The sequence below is a fragment of the Chamaea fasciata genome, unplaced genomic scaffold, assembly GCF_029207755.1.
Source record: "Chamaea fasciata isolate MVZ Bird 193981 ecotype frontalis unplaced genomic scaffold, bChaFas1.0.hap1 SCAF_13, whole genome shotgun sequence".
NCBI lineage: Eukaryota > Metazoa > Chordata > Aves > Passeriformes > Sylviidae > Chamaea > Chamaea fasciata.
Window position 1 is genome coordinate 2,277,912 of NW_027094098.1, and position 17,213 is coordinate 2,295,124.

The 17,213-nt window shown below is 56.7% G+C and overlaps 3 pseudogenes; all 3 read right to left on the minus strand.

Annotated features, from left to right (window-relative positions):
- Positions 1-466: 466 nt before the first annotated feature.
- Positions 467-4,458, minus strand: LOC136296525 (PHD finger protein 7-like; annotated as a pseudogene).
- Positions 4,459-6,795: 2,337 nt separating this feature from the next.
- LOC136296526 (PHD finger protein 7-like) lies at positions 6,796-10,787 on the minus strand (annotated as a pseudogene).
- A 2,337-nt stretch (positions 10,788-13,124) lies between these two features.
- Positions 13,125-17,116, minus strand: LOC136296527 (PHD finger protein 7-like; annotated as a pseudogene).
- Positions 17,117-17,213: the final 97 nt, after the last annotated feature.

The following is a 17,213-nucleotide window of genomic DNA, read 5'->3' on the forward strand; positions in this document are numbered from 1 at the left end:
TCAGTCTCGACTGTCTGGTCAGGCTGGCGCCACTGAACTCATCCCTGGGGGCTGTTAGGGGAAGCAGGAAGGTCAAGGGCGCAGCAGGCCCAAGGCAGGCCGGGCCAGAGCAATGTCCCTGGCCCTTCAGGAACCAGCAGGCTCTGCCAAGCCTGATCTGGGCACTGACCCCAGCCCAGGGACACCCGGGTGCTTTGCCTCGTACCTGCGCCAAGACCAGCACAGCTATCACACTCCCAGTTTCCCCTCCTTCCTCTCAGGCCAGAGCACCGCCTGTGGGTGCCCTCAGCAGCACAGGACGAGCACAGGAGCAGTTCCCAGGGCCTGGAGAAGCAAATGGGTTCGTGGCTCTGAAGACCAAGTGTCCCAGCACAGGATTGTCTGGCCAAGCTCTTCTGACTCCTTCTCTTTCCAGCCCTTGTGGATACACGGGCTCCCTACAGAGCCTCCGGTGCAGCTTCCCAACTTACCCTTCTTCCTCTGCCTCCTCCCTGCCTCCGGGGTAAAGGCATTTCTTGGCATTGCACTGGCTGTGCCTCTCTCCTAGGTCGGCAAAGGCATCGTTGTCCTCCCATGTTGGCAGTCTGATGGAGAAAGGAAATGCTGATGAGTTTCTGCTGCCCTGCCCTCATGGAGGTACAGGATGTCCCTGCTCTTCCTCCAGTGCTTTTCCAAGTCCTGTGTGAAGCTGAAGCCCAGATTCACGGGATAGAGCAGGGCCAGGACTGCTGGGGCAAGGCCTAGCACAGCACAGCACTTGCACCCTCCTGTCTTTTGAGGCAGGCAAAGGACGCCAACCTGAAGGGGATCCGGATCCCCAGGATGAACATTTCTGTCAGAAATTCTTCGGAGTCTCTGCAGAGAGGGCAGCAGAGGCATAAAAGACCAGCGCGGATGGCCTGTGCCTGCACGGAAAACAGAAGCAGTGTGAGCGAGGCCCTGGTGCTGCTGAGCACCTGCTGTGCCCTGGGGCAGAGCGCATGGCTCCTACCTGGATGCAGTCCCTGTGGAACCAGGCCCTTTTGCACGCTGGGCACACCATGGTTCTGAAGGTCTTTCTGTCCTCCACAGGCTCCATGCAGATGGGGCATTCAGTGCCTGGCTCTGGAGTCACCTGCACGTCCTGCTCTGGAATGTGCTCAAGGCAGTAGGAGCTGGGGGCACAGGGATGGGCAAAGTGAGAAATGCTGGGTCTTTCCCAAGGGGTGGCCAGAAGTGGAGAGGGGGTAGGTACCTGTAGGGGATTATGTACTGAGTGACACAGCCGCCTTCCTTGGCACAGGGCAGGTGGAACCATCTGTCGCAGTTTTCCCCACAGCACATGATGGTGGCCCCTCTCTGGCCGCAGACGTAGCAGTGCTGCCAAGAGCCAAGCAGCTCCATCAGCAGCAGCCTTGGGGCCTCCCCAGGCAGCCCCCACAGCTGCGGGCAGGGCTCAGCCACTGCTGGGTCTCAGCCCACAGAGCTGCCTGGTGGAGGAGGCTCCTGTGCCAGAGCCTCTGTGGGTCTGCTGGGAGCCAGACTTGTACCACAGCCGGCTGGATGGCCGGCCTTTCTTCCCTGGGGTCTGGGCAAAGCCCTGGTAAACCTCGCCTGGCACAAACCCACATACTCTTGTCAGGCTCTCACCTTCTGTGCAGCCTGCCTGACTGCAAGTCGGATATCTCGAGGCAGAAAGCCCAGGAGTCCAACACGTTCGTTGTCTTGCTGGAAAAGCAGTGTGGCGAAATACTGCAGGAAAGGAGAGGAGCTGATGAGGAGAGAGTGGCAGGGACTGCCCATTGCAATGCTGCAGCGAGTGCCCAGTGCCACTCACCAGGCAGAACACATGGGCACAGAGCCTGGACTTCTCCTGTTTGTCACCACAGACGTCCGGGTCAGCCTCTGCACGGCGGCACAGCATGCATGCTGCAGGGAACAGAGCCAATGGCACCGGGCATCAGCAGCTCTGCGGGGCTCTTAGCCTGCAGCATCGGCCCCAAGGGCTGCTCTGTCCCTGCCTGCCTGCCTGGCTGATGGCCAGGGCTGGAGGCCTTGGAGAGCAGGGGCCATTGCGGGCACAGGTGTCCCAACAGTTGGCCCCTGGCCCAGCTGGGCCCCGCTTGGGCAGGAAGGAGGCTCCCAGCCCCGGCATGGCTGAGCAGCTCCTGCCTCCCCCTGCCTCTGCTCAGGGCCCCACGCTGTCTGCCCTGACAGCCCCTGGGCCAGGCTGTGGGAGGGCTGCTTGGCTCTCACCTGGCTCCCTGGCATCAGGGGCCTCCTGCTTCCTGTCACACATGGTGGCTGTCAGGGGTCGGTCCCTGTGCAGGAACACCACGGCCTCCTCCAGGTGCTGGGTCTCTCCCTCTGCGGGAGAATGAAGAGTGTCAGGAGTTTGCAGGACAGGCCCAGAGCCACGAGGGCACTACTCCCTGGTCAGCCCTGCGTGAGCCCTGCTCCTGCCCGCCTTCTCCACCCGTCGTGGCGTCGAGGAACGCTGCTGTCTGCTCTGTTCCTCCGCTGACTCTTGGAAGGGAAAGGCAGGTGAGCCTGCAGCACAGGCCCAGAGCCCCGAGGTGTGGGGCCCCTCTGGTCCCTGGGCACCCAGAGCCCGGCCCTGCCTTCTCCTCCCGTTGTCAGGTCGCACTGACACACGGCCTGAGCACAGCATTCCCTTTTGTGGCCCTGGTCGCACAGGTCACAATGGCCGCGCTGACATCAGCACGGTGCACCCAAAATTGGGGCAGCCATGGCCTCAGTCCCCCGCCACCCACTTGAGACAGCACCCTTGGCAACCGAGGTTCTGAGATGGGGCCGAGCCTTTGGTCAGCGCGGAACCAGGGCAGGGATTCCTGCAGCAATGCAGGTCAAATGCCAGGCCCTGGGGCAGCCATCAAGGGTGGCACTGTAGGCAGAAAGGTGCTGTTCAGGCAGTGCCACTCCTGGGCTCCAGCCGCGGCCAAGGGAAATCTCTGCTCCTGCCCCTGGCAGTCGGTTGCCCAGAGAGCTTGTGCAGGGTCTCTTGCACTGGAGAGATTCAAAACCTGCTCTGGGTGAACCGACATTTTCCTCAGGTCCTCTCTGGAGTAATCTAAGATGAACCTGATTTGATGCTGGTGCTGATCACCGTTGGGAACAGGAGATAAAGTTGGAGACCCCCACAGCTGCCTCCCAACTTCAATTGTCCTCTCATCCTATGAACTAACAACTTTGACATTTCATATTAAACGGAAGAATTAGTATTAAGGTCCTGAGAAGCATCATCTTTTACAGTGACTCAATGGAAACCTGGAGAATTCAACGGGAGTTTTCTGTGTGCATCTGACTGGAGGGCATGCCACAGTCTTGGACTCAAAAGTCAGATGTAGGAAGATGCTCTTCCCACATGAAAGTTCCTTTGCCGCTTTGGACCGTGCTTTCCTACTTGCAAATAAATTGAAAGAAATCAAGAGAAGCACAAACAGTTCTCGTAGACCTTTCTCATTCATCTCTTTGCAAACGTGCGCGTGAAAAATCCAGATGAATGATTTCTAGAATTATCAGCGGGATCCCTGGGAAGTGGGGCAAGGGCTGATGAGCAGGGACATCCTGCACCTGCCTGATGCTGGGGCAGCAGTAGTTCATCCATTTTCCTGTCTCTGTGGGAGAACCACCTTGGGTGGCAAACCATGCCTTCATTGACTGGACAGGTGCACTTAGGGAACTTATAAGGTGCACTTACATACAGTATATAGTATACAGAGCGTATAAGGTCATGTTGTGATGTCCAGTCATGGAAACCACTACATCTCTGTATGTTCCAGGACCAGTTCCTTAACTGTATGTAAAGAAAGTCTTTGAGGCAAACCCGGAAAAACACTGGGAGCTCACCCTTGTGTCCCACCAGGGCCCGGGACATGGCATTTTCTACCACAGGAGAGACCGACAAGAGACTGAGCAAGCCAAGCTACACCCCACCAAAAGCATTTTCTGAATGTGCCACCTCTTCAAAACTGCAAGTGGTTTTATTGGTTAACAGGATTCATTTTTTATGCTCGTCAATACTTTGTGTGTTAAATGAACAGTTTATTTCACTCTTGTCCAAAGAACTCTTTTCCTCAAGCAGCTGGGGGAGGGGCCGCTTGAATCTGCTTTTCGAGGGACCCCTTTGGAAGTTTCCTGCCAAATTTGCCCTAAACCAGGAGAGTTGTTCTCAGGCAAAGGTTCCAACCAGATGATCATCTGGGGCCGAGTCCTGCACATCCTCTTTGTCCCAAGGTATTTCCACGGTTTTTTCCTAATTTGTTTTTTTGAAGGTCAAAACGAGTCTTTGAAATCAGCTGCAATATCATAATAGATTTCTTCAGACCCTTGAGGCAGTGCCTCACTCTCTTCTTTCTTCTTCCTTTTGGCTTTACTGACATGAGATTGTTCAAGGATAGCAGCACAGCGCACGTCCTTTGCAAAGACAGCTTCCCTAAGAGCCGCCTTGCTCTTCATGTCTCCCTAAACGTATCCAAGCTAAGGAGGGGTTCACGTTCAAGATTAAGCAGCGGGGAAACATCTGAGGTTGGAGTCTAAAGGCAGGAACGAGTGTCCTGCCTTTAATTAGCGACATCCTTAAGTGACTTTTCGCTTAGTACACGGTAACACAGAAATCAAGGCATTTAGCACAGATTTCTTTCCTGCCAACACTAACATCAAGAGCTAATATGGGTTCCTCACAGACCTGCAGATCTCAAGGTCCCTGTATTGACCTTTCTCACCTTCACTCACGGCAGCAAACAGACTAGAAAGCAAAGATGACACTATGTGCTTGTCAGGCTCCGCAAATATATGCGGGGAACCTGATAGTTCGTTTTAGGGATCACAAGGCGCAAAAGACACAGCGGGGGACAACTCAGTTTGCTCAATCAAAAATGCACCTTTATTTAGGGCCAACAAGTGCGATAGAAGGATTTGAAGGGAAATAAAGGAGAGTGAGAAAAGAGAAAGAGGGGGTGGGTTAAAGCTACCAGCGGAGAGACGAAATCCTCGTGGTCCAGCCAATAGATCCGTCTTCTTCCGTGGGGAGATCTCAAAAGTGAGCGAGAGTCTCCAGGGTTTTTCTAGGTAACCGAAGTGAGGGGCACAGAGCCAAAGCAGGAACTACCAGGTTAAAGGTTGATTGCTCAGGAGCAAGCTGCAAGCCGTACCTCCGTCACGGACAGACCAGTTTGGACAGGTGGCCTGGGCTTGGTCCCTTGTGCCATTGTCCTTGCATTCTGTTCTCATAGGGCTAACCCTAACCCTAACTCTAACCCTAACGCAGTCCTCTGAGGCTTGGCAAGCCTTCCACCTCAGCCAGACCAGGGGCTCCTTTCAGAGTCTGGGGTCTCAGTCCTCCATCATTGGAGACAGTTGTGAGGCGTATCACATCCTTGGACAGACTCTGACAGTGCTGCTCGAGGTCTGTGCTGAGGCCCGACGTCACTGGCGGGAGCGGTTGCTCCTGCGGGACGTCCCCGACAGTGTCCCCCAGTGCCTGGGACCCTCAGCCCTTGCTGCTCTCCTCCTGCTCCTGCTCCTGCTCCTGTTCCTGCTCCTGCTCCTGCTCCTGCTCCTGCTCCTGTCCTGCCTCCTGCTCCTGTCCTGGCGACGCCTGGACCGGGCAGGTGGATTCGAGGCTCGACGTTGCTGGCGGGTGCGGCTGCGTCTCAGGGATGTCCCTGTCGGTGTCTCCCTTCCCCTGGGCCTGTCAGCCCTTGATGTTGTCCTCCTGCTCCTGTCACGGCAGCTCCTTGGCCAGACAGGTGGACTCTGGGGCTGACCTTGCTGGTGGGAGCGGCTGCGTCTGGGGGATGCCTGTGGTGATGTCTCCCTTCCCCTGGGCCTCTCAACCCTTGATCCTGTTCTGCTTCTCCTGTCACGCCCCGACCAGACTGCTGGGCTTAGGGCCCGACGTTGCTGGTGGGAGCGGCTGCGTCTGCGGGATGCCTGTGGTGATGTCTCCCTTTGGCTGGGCCTGTCAGCCCACGGTCCTCTCCTCCTTCTCCTGTCACGGTGACATCTTGAGCTGACACGTCGATTTGGGGCCCAGCCTTGCTGGCGAGAGCGGTTTCGCCTGCGGTCACGACCAGCACGTCTGGAATGGACCCTGTCCTCAGGGCCTGGGGAGCTGCTGAATGATGACCCTGACGTTGCCTCCCTCTGTGTCCTGCGGCTGCTAGGGTCCAGAGAGGAAGATGGCAGCAACTGCCATGATGCTGCACGTTGGCGTCTGCCACGGTTGCTGGTCTCTGGAGACACAGTGTGGTGAGCCCGACCAAACGGCCCCGGCAAGCCAGAGCTGGGGCCGATGGCCTCTGATTCTGCAGAGCGATGAGAAGGCCTCAGTCTCGACTGTCTGGTCAGGCTGGCGCCACTGAACTCATCCCTGGGGGCTGTTAGGGGAAGCAGGAAGGTCAAGGGCGCAGCAGGCCCAAGGCAGGCCGGGCCAGAGCAATGTCCCTGGCCCTTCAGGAACCAGCAGGCTCTGCCAAGCCTGATCTGGGCACTGACCCCAGCCCAGGGACACCCGGGTGCTTTGCCTCGTACCTGCGCCAAGACCAGCACAGCTATCACACTCCCAGTTTCCCCTCCTTCCTCTCAGGCCAGAGCACCGCCTGTGGGTGCCCTCAGCAGCACAGGACGAGCACAGGAGCAGTTCCCAGGGCCTGGAGAAGCAAATGGGTTCGTGGCTCTGAAGACCAAGTGTCCCAGCACAGGATTGTCTGGCCAAGCTCTTCTGGCTCCTTCTCTTTCCAGCCCTTGTGGATACACGGGCTCCCTACAGAGCCTCCGGTGCAGCTTCCCAACTTACCCTTCTTCCTCTGCCTCCTCCCTGCCTCCGGGGTAAAGGCATTTCTTGGCATTGCACTGGCTGTGCCTCTCTCCTAGGTCGGCAAAGGCATCGTTGTCCTCCCATGTTGGCAGTCTGATGGAGAAAGGAAATGCTGATGAGTTTCTGCTGCCCTGCCCTCATGGAGGTACAGGATGTCCCTGCTCTTCCTCCAGTGCTTTTCCAAGTCCTGTGTGAAGCTGAAGCCCAGATTCACGGGATAGAGCAGGGCCAGGACTGCTGGGGCAAGGCCTAGCACAGCACAGCACTTGCACCCTCCTGTCTTTTGAGCCAGGCAAAGGACGCCAACCTGAAGGGGATCCGGATCCCCAGGATGAACATTTCTGTCAGAAATTCTTCGGAGTCTCTGCAGAGAGGGCAGCAGAGGCATAAAAGACCAGCGCGGATGGCCTGTGCCTGCACGGAAAACAGAAGCAGTGTGAGCGAGGCCCTGGTGCTGCTGAGCACCTGCTGTGCCCTGGGGCAGAGCGCATGGCTCCTACCTGGATGCAGTCCCTGTGGAACCAGGCCCTTTTGCACGCTGGGCACACCATGGTTCTGAAGGTCTTTCTGTCCTCCACAGGCTCCATGCAGATGGGGCATTCAGTGCCTGGCTCTGGAGTCACCTGCACGTCCTGCTCTGGAATGTGCTCAAGGCAGTAGGAGCTGGGGGCACAGGGATGGGCAAAGTGAGAAATGCTGGGTCTTTCCCAAGGGGTGGCCAGAAGTGGAGAGGGGGTAGGTACCTGTAGGGGATTATGTACTGAGTGACACAGCCGCCTTCCTTGGCACAGGGCAGGTGGAACCATCTGTCGCAGTTTTCCCCACAGCACATGATGGTGGCCCCTCTCTGGCCGCAGACGTAGCAGTGCTGCCAAGAGCCAAGCAGCTCCATCAGCAGCAGCCTTGGGGCCTCCCCAGGCAGCCCCCACAGCTGCGGGCAGGGCTCAGCCACTGCTGGGTCTCAGCCCACAGAGCTGCCTGGTGGAGGAGGCTCCTGTGCCAGAGCCTCTGTGGGTCTGCTGGGAGCCAGACTTGTACCACAGCCGGCTGGATGGCCGGCCTTTCTTCCCTGGGGTCTGGGCAAAGCCCTGGTAAACCTCGCCTGGCACAAACCCACATACTCTTGTCAGGCTCTCACCTTCTCTGCAGCCTGCCTGACTGCAAGTTGGATATCTTCAGGTAGAATGACCCGGAGTCCAACACGTTCGTTGTCTTGCTGGAAAAGCAGTGTGGCGAAATACTGCAGGAAAGGAGAGGAGCTGATGAGGAGAGAGTGGCAGGGACTGCCCATTGCAATGCTGCAGCGAGTGCCCAGTGCCACTCACCAGGCAGAACACGTGGACACAGAGCCCGAAGTTCTCCAGTTTGTCGCCACAGACGTCCGGGTCAGCCTCTGCACGGCAGCACAGCATGCATGCTGCAGGGAACAGAGCCAATGGCACCGGGCATCAGCAGCTCTGCGGGGCTCTTAGCCTGCAGCATCGGCCCCAAGGGCTGCTCTGTCCCTGCCTGCCTGCCTGGCTGATGGCCAGGGCTGGAGGCCTTGGAGAGCAGGGGCCATTGCGGGCACAGGTGTCCCAACAGTTGGCCCCTGGCCCAGCTGGGCCCCGCTTGGGCAGGAAGGAGGCTCCCAGCCCTGGCATGGCTGAACAGCTCCTGCCTCCCCCTGCCTCTGCTCAGGGCCCCACGCTGTCTGCCCTGACAGCCCCTGGGCCAGGCTGTGGGAGGGCTGCTTGGCTCTCACCTGGCTCCCTGGCATCAGGGGCCTCCTGCTTCCTGTCACACATGGTGGCTGTCAGGGGTCGGTCCCTGTGCAGGAACACCACGGCCTCCTCCAGGTGCTGGGTCTCTCCCTCTGCGGGAGAATGAAGAGTGTCAGGAGTTTGCAGAACAGGCCCAGAGCCACGAGGGCACTACTCCCTGGTCAGCCCTGCGTGAGCCCTGCTCCTGTCCGCCTTCTCCACCCGTCGTGGCGTCGAGGAACGCTGCTGTCTGCTCTGTTCCTCCGCTGACTCTTGGAAGGGAAAGGCAGGTGAGCCTGCAGCACAGGCCCAGAGCCCCGAGGTGTGGGGCCCCTCTGGTCCCTGGGCACCCAGAGCCCGGCCCTGCCTTCTCCTCCCGTTGTCAGGTCGCACTGACACACGGCCTGAGCACAGCATTCCCTTTTGTGGCCCTGGTCGCACAGGTCACAATGGCCGCGCTGACATCAGCACGGTGCACCCAAAATTGGGGCAGCCATGGCCTCAGTCCCCCGCCACCCACTTGAGACAGCACCCTTGGCAACCGAGGTTCTGAGATGGGGCCGAGCCTTTGGTCAGCGCGGAACCAGGGCAGGGATTCCTGCAGCAATGCAGGTCAAATGCCAGGCCCTGGGGCAGCCATCAAGGGTGGCACTGTAGGCAGAAAGGTGCTGTTCAGGCAGTGCCACTCCTGGGCTCCAGCCGCGGCCAAGGGAAATCTCTGCTCCTGCCCCTGGCAGTCGGTTGCCCAGAGAGCTTGTGCAGGGTCTCTTGCACTGGAGAGATTCAAAACCTGCTCTGGGTGAACCGACATTTTCCTCAGGTCCTCTCTGGAGTAATCTAAGATGAACCTGATTTGATGCTGGTGCTGATCACCGTTGGGAACAGGAGATAAAGTTGGAGACCCCCACAGCTGCCTCCCAACTTCAATTGTCCTCTCATCCTATGAACTAACAACTTTGACATTTCATATTAAACGGAAGAATTAGTATTAAGGTCCTGAGAAGCATCATCTTTTACAGTGACTCAATGGAAACCTGGAGAATTCAACGGGAGTTTTCTGTGTGCATCTGACTGGAGGGCATGCCACAGTCTTGGACTCAAAAGTCAGATGTAGGAAGATGCTCTTCCCACATGAAAGTTCCTTTGCCGCTTTGGACCGTGCTTTCCTACTTGCAAATAAATTGAAAGAAATCAAGAGAAGCACAAACAGTTCTCGTAGACCTTTCTCATTCATCTCTTTGCAAACGTGCGCGTGAAAAATCCAGATGAATGATTTCTAGAATTATCAGCGGGATCCCTGGGAAGTGGGGCAAGGGCTGATGAGCAGGGACATCCTGCACCTGCCTGATGCTGGGGCAGCAGTAGTTCATCCATTTTCCTGTCTCTGTGGGAGAACCACCTTGGGTGGCAAACCATGCCTTCATTGACTGGACAGGTGCACTTAGGGAACTTATAAGGTGCACTTACATACAGTATATAGTATACAGAGCGTATAAGGTCATGTTGTGATGTCCAGTCATGGAAACCACTACATCTCTGTATGTTCCAGGACCAGTTCCTTAACTGTATGTAAAGAAAGTCTTTGAGGCAAACCCGGAAAAACACTGGGAGCTCACCCTTGTGTCCCACCAGGGCCCGGGACATGGCATTTTCTACCACAGGAGAGACCGACAAGAGACTGAGCAAGCCAAGCTACACCCCACCAAAAGCATTTTCTGAATGTGCCACCTCTTCAAAACTGCAAGTGGTTTTATTGGTTAACAGGATTCATTTTTTATGCTCGTCAATACTTTGTGTGTTAAATGAACAGTTTATTTCACTCTTGTCCAAAGAACTCTTTTCCTCAAGCAGCTGGGGGAGGGGCCGCTTGAATCTGCTTTTCGAGGGACCCCTTTGGAAGTTTCCTGCCAAATTTGCCCTAAACCAGGAGAGTTGTTCTCAGGCAAAGGTTCCAACCAGATGATCATCTGGGGCCGAGTCCTGCACATCCTCTTTGTCCCAAGGTATTTCCACGGTTTTTTCCTAATTTGTTTTTTTGAAGGTCAAAACGAGTCTTTGAAATCAGCTGCAATATCATAATAGATTTCTTCAGACCCTTGAGGCAGTGCCTCACTCTCTTCTTTCTTCTTCCTTTTGGCTTTACTGACATGAGATTGTTCAAGGATAGCAGCACAGCGCACGTCCTTTGCAAAGACAGCTTCCCTAAGAGCCGCCTTGCTCTTCATGTCTCCCTAAACGTATCCAAGCTAAGGAGGGGTTCACGTTCAAGATTAAGCAGCGGGGAAACATCTGAGGTTGGAGTCTAAAGGCAGGAACGAGTGTCCTGCCTTTAATTAGCGACATCCTTAAGTGACTTTTCGCTTAGTACACGGTAACACAGAAATCAAGGCATTTAGCACAGATTTCTTTCCTGCCAACACTAACATCAAGAGCTAATATGGGTTCCTCACAGACCTGCAGATCTCAAGGTCCCTGTATTGACCTTTCTCACCTTCACTCACGGCAGCAAACAGACTAGAAAGCAAAGATGACACTATGTGCTTGTCAGGCTCCGCAAATATATGCGGGGAACCTGATAGTTCGTTTTAGGGATCACAAGGCGCAAAAGACACAGCGGGGGACAACTCAGTTTGCTCAATCAAAAATGCACCTTTATTTAGGGCCAACAAGTGCGATAGAAGGATTTGAAGGGAAATAAAGGAGAGTGAGAAAAGAGAAAGAGGGGGTGGGTTAAAGCTACCAGCGGAGAGACGAAATCCTCGTGGTCCAGCCAATAGATCCGTCTTCTTCCGTGGGGAGATCTCAAAAGTGAGCGAGAGTCTCCAGGGTTTTTCTAGGTAACCGAAGTGAGGGGCACAGAGCCAAAGCAGGAACTACCAGGTTAAAGGTTGATTGCTCAGGAGCAAGCTGCAAGCCGTACCTCCGTCACGGACAGACCAGTTTGGACAGGTGGCCTGGGCTTGGTCCCTTGTGCCATTGTCCTTGCATTCTGTTCTCATAGGGCTAACCCTAACCCTAACTCTAACCCTAACGCAGTCCTCTGAGGCTTGGCAAGCCTTCCACCTCAGCCAGACCAGGGGCTCCTTTCAGAGTCTGGGGTCTCAGTCCTCCATCATTGGAGACAGTTGTGAGGCGTATCACATCCTTGGACAGACTCTGACAGTGCTGCTCGAGGTCTGTGCTGAGGCCCGACGTCACTGGCGGGAGCGGTTGCTCCTGCGGGACGTCCCCGACAGTGTCCCCCAGTGCCTGGGACCCTCAGCCCTTGCTGCTCTCCTCCTGCTCCTGCTCCTGCTCCTGTTCCTGCTCCTGCTCCTGCTCCTGCTCCTGCTCCTGTCCTGCCTCCTGCTCCTGTCCTGGCGACGCCTGGACCGGGCAGGTGGATTCGAGGCTCGACGTTGCTGGCGGGTGCGGCTGCGTCTCAGGGATGTCCCTGTCGGTGTCTCCCTTCCCCTGGGCCTGTCAGCCCTTGATGTTGTCCTCCTGCTCCTGTCACGGCAGCTCCTTGGCCAGACAGGTGGACTCTGGGGCTGACCTTGCTGGTGGGAGCGGCTGCGTCTGGGGGATGCCTGTGGTGATGTCTCCCTTCCCCTGGGCCTCTCAACCCTTGATCCTGTTCTGCTTCTCCTGTCACGCCCCGACCAGACTGCTGGGCTTAGGGCCCGACGTTGCTGGTGGGAGCGGCTGCGTCTGCGGGATGCCTGTGGTGATGTCTCCCTTTGGCTGGGCCTGTCAGCCCACGGTCCTCTCCTCCTTCTCCTGTCACGGTGACATCTTGAGCTGACACGTCGATTTGGGGCCCAGCCTTGCTGGCGAGAGCGGTTTCGCCTGCGGTCACGACCAGCACGTCTGGAATGGACCCTGTCCTCAGGGCCTGGGGAGCTGCTGAATGATGACCCTGACGTTGCCTCCCTCTGTGTCCTGCGGCTGCTAGGGTCCAGAGAGGAAGATGGCAGCAACTGCCATGATGCTGCACGTTGGCGTCTGCCACGGTTGCTGGTCTCTGGAGACACAGTGTGGTGAGCCCGACCAAACGGCCCCGGCAAGCCAGAGCTGGGGCCGATGGCCTCTGATTCTGCAGAGCGATGAGAAGGCCTCAGTCTCGACTGTCTGGTCAGGCTGGCGCCACTGAACTCATCCCTGGGGGCTGTTAGGGGAAGCAGGAAGGTCAAGGGCGCAGCAGGCCCAAGGCAGGCCGGGCCAGAGCAATGTCCCTGGCCCTTCAGGAACCAGCAGGCTCTGCCAAGCCTGATCTGGGCACTGACCCCAGCCCAGGGACACCCGGGTGCTTTGCCTCGTACCTGCGCCAAGACCAGCACAGCTATCACACTCCCAGTTTCCCCTCCTTCCTCTCAGGCCAGAGCACCGCCTGTGGGTGCCCTCAGCAGCACAGGACGAGCACAGGAGCAGTTCCCAGGGCCTGGAGAAGCAAATGGGTTCGTGGCTCTGAAGACCAAGTGTCCCAGCACAGGATTGTCTGGCCAAGCTCTTCTGACTCCTTCTCTTTCCAGCCCTTGTGGATACACGGGCTCCCTACAGAGCCTCCGGTGCAGCTTCCCAACTTACCCTTCTTCCTCTGCCTCCTCCCTGCCTCCGGGGTAAAGGCATTTCTTGGCATTGCACTGGCTGTGCCTCTCTCCTAGGTCGGCAAAGGCATCGTTGTCCTCCCATGTTGGCAGTCTGATGGAGAAAGGAAATGCTGATGAGTTTCTGCTGCCCTGCCCTCATGGAGGTACAGGATGTCCCTGCTCTTCCTCCAGTGCTTTTCCAAGTCCTGTGTGAAGCTGAAGCCCAGATTCACGGGATAGAGCAGGGCCAGGACTGCTGGGGCAAGGCCTAGCACAGCACAGCACTTGCACCCTCCTGTCTTTTGAGCCAGGCAAAGGACGCCAACCTGAAGGGGATCCGGATCCCCAGGATGAACATTTCTGTCAGAAATTCTTCGGAGTCTCTGCAGAGAGGGCAGCAGAGGCATAAAAGACCAGCGCGGATGGCCTGTGCCTGCACGGAAAACAGAAGCAGTGTGAGCGAGGCCCTGGTGCTGCTGAGCACCTGCTGTGCCCTGGGGCAGAGCGCATGGCTCCTACCTGGATGCAGTCCCTGTGGAACCAGGCCCTTTTGCACGCTGGGCACACCATGGTTCTGAAGGTCTTTCTGTCCTCCACAGGCTCCATGCAGATGGGGCATTCAGTGCCTGGCTCTGGAGTCACCTGCACGTCCTGCTCTGGAATGTGCTCAAGGCAGTAGGAGCTGGGGGCACAGGGATGGGCAAAGTGAGAAATGCTGGGTCTTTCCCAAGGGGTGGCCAGAAGTGGAGAGGGGGTAGGTACCTGTAGGGGGTTATGTACTGAGTGACACAGCCGCCTTCCTTGGCACAGGGCAGGTGGAACCATCTGTCGCAGTTTTGCCCACAGCACATGATGGTGGCCCCTCTCTGGCCGCAGACGTAGCAGTGCTGCCAAGAGCCAAGCAGCTCCATCAGCAGCAGCCTTGGGGCCTCCCCAGGCAGCCCCCACAGCTGCGGGCAGGGCTCAGCCACTGCTGGGTCTCAGCCCACAGAGCTGCCTGGTGGAGGAGGCTCCTGTGCCAGAGCCTCTGTGGGTCTGCTGGGAGCCAGACTTGTACCACAGCCGGCTGGATGGCCGGCCTTTCTTCCCTGGGGTCTGGGCAAAGCCCTGGTAAACCTCGCCTGGCACAAACCCACATACTCTTGTCAGGCTCTCACCTTCTGTGCAGCCTGCCTGACTGCAAGTCGGATATCTCGAGGCAGAAAGCCCAGGAGTCCAACACGTTCGTTGTCTTGCTGGAAAAGCAGTGTGGCGAAATACTGCAGGAAAGGAGAGGAGCTGATGAGGAGAGAGTGGCAGGGACTGCCCATTGCAATGCTGCAGCGAGTGCCCAGTGCCACTCACCAGGCAGAACACATGGGCACAGAGCCTGGACTTCTCCTGTTTGTCACCACAGACGTCCGGGTCAGCCTCTGCACGGCGGCACAGCATGCATGCTGCAGGGAACAGAGCCAATGGCACCGGGCATCAGCAGCTCTGCGGGGCTCTTAGCCTGCAGCATCGGCCCCAAGGGCTGCTCTGTCCCTGCCTGCCTGCCTGGCTGATGGCCAGGGCTGGAGGCCTTGGAGAGCAGGGGCCATTGCGGGCACAGGTGTCCCAACAGTTGGCCCCTGGCCCAGCTGGGCCCCGCTTGGGCAGGAAGGAGGCTCCCAGCCCCGGCATGGCTGAGCAGCTCCTGCCTCCCCCTGCCTCTGCTCAGGGCCCCACGCTGTCTGCCCTGACAGCCCCTGGGCCAGGCTGTGGGAGGGCTGCTTGGCTCTCACCTGGCTCCCTGGCATCAGGGGCCTCCTGCTTCCTGTCACACATGGTGGCTGTCAGGGGTCGGTCCCTGTGCAGGAACACCACGGCCTCCTCCAGGTGCTGGGTCTCTCCCTCTGCGGGAGAATGAAGAGTGTCAGGAGTTTGCAGGACAGGCCCAGAGCCACGAGGGCACTAATCCCTGGTCAGCCCTGCGTGAGCCCTGCTCCTGCCCGCCTTCTCCACCCGTCGTGGCGTCGAGGAACGCTGCTGTCTGCTCTGTTCCTCCGCTGACTCTTGGAAGGGAAAGGCAGGTGAGCCTGCAGCACAGGCCCAGAGCCCCGAGGTGTGGGGCCCCTCTGGTCCCTGGGCACCCAGAGCCCGGCCCTGCCTTCTCCTCCCGTTGTCAGGTCGCACTGACACACGGCCTGAGCACAGCATTCCCTTTTGTGGCCCTGGTCGCACAGGTCACAATGGCCGCGCTGACATCAGCACGGTGCACCCAAAATTGGGGCAGCCATGGCCTCAGTCCCCCGCCACCCACTTGAGACAGCACCCTTGGCAACCGAGGTTCTGAGATGGGGCCGAGCCTTTGGTCAGCGCGGAACCAGGGCAGGGATTCCTGCAGCAATGCAGGTCAAATGCCAGGCCCTGGGGCAGCCATCAAGGGTGGCACTGTAGGCAGAAAGGTGCTGTTCAGGCAGTGCCACTCCTGGGCTCCAGCCGCGGCCAAGGGAAATCTCTGCTCCTGCCCCTGGCAGTCGGTTGCCCAGAGAGCTTGTGCAGGGTCTCTTGCACTGGAGAGATTCAAAACCTGCTCTGGGTGAACCGACATTTTCCTCAGGTCCTCTCTGGAGTAATCTAAGATGAACCTGATTTGATGCTGGTGCTGATCACCGTTGGGAACAGGAGATAAAGTTGGAGACCCCCACAGCTGCCTCCCAACTTCAATTGTCCTCTCATCCTATGAACTAACAACTTTGACATTTCATATTAAACGGAAGAATTAGTATTAAGGTCCTGAGAAGCATCATCTTTTACAGTGACTCAATGGAAACCTGGAGAATTCAACGGGAGTTTTCTGTGTGCATCTGACTGGAGGGCATGCCACAGTCTTGGACTCAAAAGTCAGATGTAGGAAGATGCTCTTCCCACATGAAAGTTCCTTTGCCGCTTTGGACCGTGCTTTCCTACTTGCAAATAAATTGAAAGAAATCAAGAGAAGCACAAACAGTTCTCGTAGACCTTTCTCATTCATCTCTTTGCAAACGTGCGCGTGAAAAATCCAGATGAATGATTTCTAGAATTATCAGCGGGATCCCTGGGAAGTGGGGCAAGGGCTGATGAGCAGGGACATCCTGCACCTGCCTGATGCTGGGGCAGCAGTAGTTCATCCATTTTCCTGTCTCTGTGGGAGAACCACCTTGGGTGGCAAACCATGCCTTCATTGACTGGACAGGTGCACTTAGGGAACTTATAAGGTGCACTTACATACAGTATATAGTATACAGAGCGTATAAGGTCATGTTGTGATGTCCAGTCATGGAAACCACTACATCTCTGTATGTTCCAGGACCAGTTCCTTAACTGTATGTAAAGAAAGTCTTTGAGGCAAACCCGGAAAAACACTGGGAGCTCACCCTTGTGTCCCACCAGGGCCCGGGACATGGCATTTTCTACCACAGGAGAGACTGACAAGAGACTGAGCAAGCCAAGCTACACCCCACCAAAAGCATTTTCTGAATGTGCCACCTCTTCAAAACTGCAAGTGGTTTTATTGGTTAACAGGATTCATTTTTTATGCTCGTCAATACTTTGTGTGTTAAATGAACAGTTTATTTCACTCTTGTCCAAAGAACTCTTTTCCTCAAGCAGCTGGGGGAGGGGCCGCTTGAATCTGCTTTTCGAGGGACCCCTTTGGAAGTTTCCTGCCAAATTTGCCCTAAACCAGGAGAGTTGTTCTCAGGCAAAGGTTCCAACCAGATGATCATCTGGGGCCGAGTCCTGCACATCCTCTTTGTCCCAAGGTATTTCCACGGTTTTTTCCTAATTTGTTTTTTTGAAGGTCAAAACGAGTCTTTGAAATCAGCTGCAATATCATAATAGATTTCTTCAGACCCTTGAGGCAGTGCCTCACTCTCTTCTTTCTTCTTCCTTTTGGCTTTACTGACATGAGATTGTTCAAGGATAGCAGCACAGCGCACGTCCTTTGCAAAGACAGCTTCCCTAAGAGCCGCCTTGCTCTTCATGTCTCCCTAAACGTATCCAAGCTAAGGAGGGGTTCACGTTCAAGATTAAGCAGCGGGGAAACATCTGAGGTTGGAGTCTAAAGGCAGGAACGAGTGT